The sequence below is a fragment of the Heterocephalus glaber genome, unplaced genomic scaffold (assembly GCF_053883595.1).
Source record: "Heterocephalus glaber isolate CG9 unplaced genomic scaffold, H.glaber_assembly_v1.0 deba00001586, whole genome shotgun sequence".
Taxonomy (NCBI): Eukaryota; Metazoa; Chordata; class Mammalia; order Rodentia; family Bathyergidae; genus Heterocephalus; species Heterocephalus glaber.
This window is the reverse complement of record NW_028258364.1, coordinates 9870241-9875995: the sequence shown is the minus strand read 5'-3', so window position 1 is coordinate 9875995 and position 5755 is coordinate 9870241.

Sequence of the window (5755 nt, the reverse complement as noted above, 5' to 3'; positions counted from 1 at the left end):
CCAGTCTCTATAAAAGACTCTCCTTGCCCCGGCCATATTGCTTTTGTCTCTCCTTTGTTCAGAGACAGCCTGGGAGATCTATTCCCCTAATAAAGGCTTGTTGTGGCCTGGTCTGGTCTTGGTCTTTGGCCCTTTTACCTGACATAAAGATACTCATGCTTCCCACTGAAAACAAACCCTCTCAAAGCTCTCTTCTTTTTCACTTTTACAACCGTACTTTTTGAGAGAATGGTCTGCACACATTCTTGAGCCACCTGAAATCTAACTTATGCTCTTGACCAACTCTGTGAAACTATGTTTGCCAAGATTACCATTAACATTCTTATTGCTAAATCCCATGGTAATTTCTCATCCTTGTTTTATTTGACCTCTCCCCAGCATTTGACACTGTTGTCCATTCATGCTCTGTTTTTTGAAATATTTTCACCTAGCTTCCATAACACTAACATTCTTATGGTTTCTCTCTTACCTCTCTGACCTCTACTCATCCTTTTGCAGATTCTTCTTTCATTTTTGTGAAAGCAGTACCTTAGACAAATGGGGTTTAAACACATGAGAAGAGGCTTTTTGAAAAACCCAACTGAAAGAGTAATTTTGGTTGAGAGGTAAGGAAAAAAAGAATGATTCCCTAACCACATTTAGAATGGACACAAGAAAAGAACATCTGGTTAAAGATTATTAGACTAGTCAATCAGTTGGGTGGGTAACCCTAGCTTCCCAGAAGGAGTTCTCAGTCTTATTAAAGTCTGTCAGAAAACTGTTCTCACACTTTATCAGGAATGCTAATTGCTTCCCAGAAGGAGTTGTAAATTACATCACATAAAATAATTTCTGTCCCAGACCAAGTCTGAGTCCAGTTTCTTCTTACTCTGGTTCTTAAGTGCTAGTTTCTTTGAGCATTTTGCCCAAGGCCTCCTCTTATTCTACATATGATCTTTATGCACTCTCCTATGATCCCTCAAACTGATCTTTACAGGCAGCATCACACCTGAGCTTTAACTCCTGTTTTCAATAGCTTCCTGAACTTGCCTTTGGACTTCCCAAGGCACCTCAAACTGAACTCATCTTCCTTCCGCTTTATGCCTTTTCGTCTGTCCCTTATCACAATTAGCAACACCACCATCCACAGTTGCCAACACAGGAGGGAAAACATCATTCTCAGCTCTTGCTTTTCCCTGACACTTCCACTACTTCTATCACCAATCCAACCTATCATCAAGTCACTTCTACATCAGGCCTGCTCTTTCTATCCCCACAGCTGCTGTCATCATCTCAGTGACCTTGCCCATTGCTCTGTTAACTGCCATTTTTTTCCTGTTCTCCCCACCACATTTTTTTCCTGTTTCTACACCACCACCACCTCCCTGGTACTAGGGATTGAACGTTCATGCTAGGCAAGCACAATACTCTACTACTAAGATACATCCCCAGCCCTTTTTTATTATTTTGACACAAGTTCTCAAGAAATCACTAAGTTGATCAAGCTATGCTAGAACTTGCTGTCCCCCACCTCAGCTTTGCAGAAGGTTGAGATGACAAGCGTGTGCAACATAGTGTATGAGGACCCTATTTTTCAATTCCTACTTACGTTTGTCAGTGTTCCTTCCAAATCCTTCCCTGGCCCAGACCTTTTTACTTTTCTTCAGTATTATCACTTCAGAAACTTTGAAATGTTTGTTCCTAAACTTGGATGGTTCTTCCCTAAATACATCCTTTCTTTTGGCTCAAACTCTTTCAAGGTCTAACAAAAACACTATCCTACCTCCCAAATCCTTAACCATCTATGCGCTTCCATGACACCCAGAACTATTTTTGTAGAATCACTTCTTATACTGTTTTGTAATTTTTGTGTACCTTACACTAGACTTTCTGTGATTCAAAGTCTTTGTCAGTTGTGTCCTTCATTGTATATCTAACATTGGACATACTAGTGGTAGGCACTTAACAACTCCTTTTGTTTTGTTTTTTGTTTGTTTGTTTTGCAGTACTAGTGATTTTACCCAGGGTCCACTGAGCTACATCCCCAGCCCTTGTTTATTTTTTATTTTGAGACATATTGCCAAATTGCTTTCTTAAAAAATACTATAATGAGATGCCTACTCTCAGGGCATTTGATGGTTGTTGAGTATTTGCCACTTCTCTGGCAATGACTACATCTGTGGAGGGCTCAGGGCATGGCATTTCAGACAGCAGAGATGGCAAGCAGGATGCTCACAGGGAGACGCATGGTTGTGGGGAGATATGTATGATGCAGTGTCACTGAGCTACCCTCCTATTCCTGCATCTTTAGTTTTATATGAAACTGCCAAGGTGTTTCTAAGAGTGGCTGGAGCATTTTTATATTCCCATCAACAATCATGAATAATCCAGTTTCATAATACAAATATTATAAAACATACATGAACAATAAAGGAAACCTAAAACATACAGGAACGCCAAAATTTAAAAAAAAAATGGATGTAGGAAATCCTACTAAATGCCAAAGTTGGTTGAGAAAGTTTCACAGAATAATTAGGACCAAGAGAGGTACAGAGAAAAAAAACAAAGACTGTGGAGAAGAAGTTATGAAAGGTACTCAAGGAATCTTTGCATGAGGGATGAGAAGGAAAATTATTATTTAATTTTTTTTTTGGTACTGGGGATCAAACTTGGGACCTTGCGCTTGTGAGGCAGGCTGTGGAAACAATGAGCTAAATCCCAGACCCTAAGATTAATAATTATTGAATGTTTTTTTGTGTATGTGCCAAACACTATGCTAAGCATCTTACATGCAGTGTTTATGCTGTGAAGTAGCTATTATTATTTCTATCCAGATGTGAAAGATGTGAAAAACTGGGGTTCATAGGGACTTACAGTACTAAAGATCACAAAACTATTTCCAGGTGGCACCAGGTTTGAACCAAGGCAATTTGGCTCCAAAGCCCACACTCTGAATTATATCACTCAACTGACTCATTACAAAGTCAGAATCCTGTACTAATCAGGAATTGTATGCATAATTTGATATCAGTGACTTGAGTCATAGTTGGCACTCAGTAGATACTTGAGAAAGAAAATAAGGACAGAAAGGACTCCACATGCTAAGACTTATTTCAGACAGCAGAGATGTCAAGCAGGATCTAAACAGCTACTTAAAAATATGTGGCAATGGACTTAAATGTAAAATGTAAGGCTGTAAGACTTTTGAGAAAAAAATATAGAAGATCCTCAAGATCTCAAGCTAAGCAAAAAGCTCATAAACTTGATGCCAAAAGCACAATCTATAAAAGAAAAAATAAATATATTGGAACTCTCAAATTATAACTTTTCTGAATGATCATGTTAAGAGGATAAAAAGAAACAAGCTACAGACTGGGAGAAAATATTTGCCAAACATGAATCTAACCAAGAAATACTGTCGTTAGGGGAAAGGAAAGAAGGGAATGGAATTAATATAAGAAAATGGAAAAATAAGAACAAAATCTTTGTAAATAGGGAGAAATGGAGGGGTTGAAGGGAGGGCTGGGCAAGGGTGAAAAATAAGAACCAAGAGAGATTATGTAAAGGTGCAAATTTCCAATGATGAATGTCATTATATTGTATACCTAAAATGTACCAATGATTAGAATGAATAATCGATAATACAAAATAGGAAGAAAAGGTCCAAAGGGGTAGGGGTAGTGGGAGGGGCAGGGGAAAGGAAAGAAGGGAAAGGAAAAATGATGAGAAATGGAAAAAATGGAAATAAAGTCTTTGTAAATAGGAAAGGGTGGAGGGGGTGAAGGGAGGGCTAGGAATGGGGAAAAAATAAGAACCAAGATGCATCATGTAAAGGTACAATTCCCAATGAGAAATGTAAATGTGTTGTATACCTAAAATGTACCAATAAAAGAATTTAAGAACAACAAAAAAAGAAATACTGTCTAGATTGTATTTATTGTTTTGTTTTGTTTTGTTTTGTTTGGTACCGGGGATCAAACTCAGGACCTTATGTTTTAGAGCCAGGCGCCGGAATCACTGAGCTAAATCCCTGGCCCTCTAGAATATATTTAAACATACTCAAAATCAATAATAAAAAAATAAAACAATTCAGTTAGAAAATAGATAAAAAGAAAAAAAAAGGAACAGACATTTCCCATAGTGGACATATGGCTGGCAAATAAGCACATGGAAAGATGTTCAACATCATTAGCCGGCAGAAAAATAAAATGGATTGCAAACACAAAGAAATATCACTCCAGGATGGCTAAAATAAAATAGAGTGACATCTAATGCTGGCAAGAATGTGGAGAAACTGGATTATTCATAATTGCTGATGAGAATATAAAAATGATCAAGCTATTCTTGAAGAGTTTGGCAGTTTTGTAAAACTAAACATGCAGGAATAGAAGGGTAGCTCAGTGCTATTGCATTTGCCTAGCATGAACAAGGGCCGGGGCTCAATTCCCAAGTAGATAGACAGACAGACAGACAGATAGATGGATAATAGGTTAAAATAAACATGCAACTACCAGCTACCACATGACCTACCAATTGCACTTTTCCACATTTACTCTAGAATGAAAATGAAAAATGAAAACTTATGTTCATATGAAAGTCAATAAACAAATGCTCCTAGCAGCTCTGCTTGTAATAGCCAAAAACAAGATGCAACGTAGATGTGTTTCAATGAGTGAACAGTAAAACACACTATAGTTATGTCCATACTGTAAACTATTACTCAGCAGTTAAATAACAAAAAAACCCAAAACTATTGATATATGCATGAATCCCCAGGAATTTATGCTGTATAAATTAAAAAAATACCAAATGGCTTCATACTGTATGATTCCATTTATGTAACATTCTTGAAGTGACAAGATGTAGAAATGGAAAATAGATTAGTGGTTGCAGGGGGATAACAAAGAAGTCAGGAAAGGAGAGAAGTATATGTGGTTATAAAAGAGCAATAACAGAGACCCTTGTGATGATGGGGTTTTTATGAATCTTAACCCTATCAATGTCAGTATTCTGGTTGTCATATTGAACTGTGGTTTTGAAAAATGCTACTTTTACGAAAAGAGTACACAGGATCTCCTTCTTAGAATGGTATGTAGATCTATCTCAAAATTAAAAGTTTAATTTTATATACATATATTCAATTAGAAAAGAAAACTAAACACTGAAATATTTCTAGAAAATAATTTAAAAGATAAAGAAACTTCTCTATGGAAAATTAATCTATCCATAGGTTATACTGATATATACATCCCCAAGACTTCTATTCTATTGCAGGAAAGCTCACCCTGTAAGCGCTAATAGACGAGGACAAGCAGAATTGCAGAGGTAAAGAGAGAAAAGAAGCATTGAAAATGAAAAGAAAAAAAATAAACTAATTTTTCTTACAGGTTTTTATAAATATTCTCTGTCACCTGGCTTTCTGGTTTCCACTGAAAAACCAAAATGGATGAACAACTGTGCCACTTCTGTGGTAGAAACCCAACAGGGACCTGAGGTGAGGGCAAGGTAAGTCTCACCTCACATCTGCCAAATCTCCTAACCATTTTTCTCCACTTCAGTCTTCGAGGTCCTTTCCCCATCCTCTCAGAATCCCGTTCCCCAAGCTGCAGAGCATCCATGCACACATCTAATATATTACCGCCTGACTTCTCACTGACCACTAGGTCACTCTGTAACATTCATCTTAGTTTTAAAAATATGAGTGGGACATTGTTGGCAAAGATCCAGAGGTAATGAATTCTCTGTTCTAGAAACAGAGAAACTGAACTATTTCAAT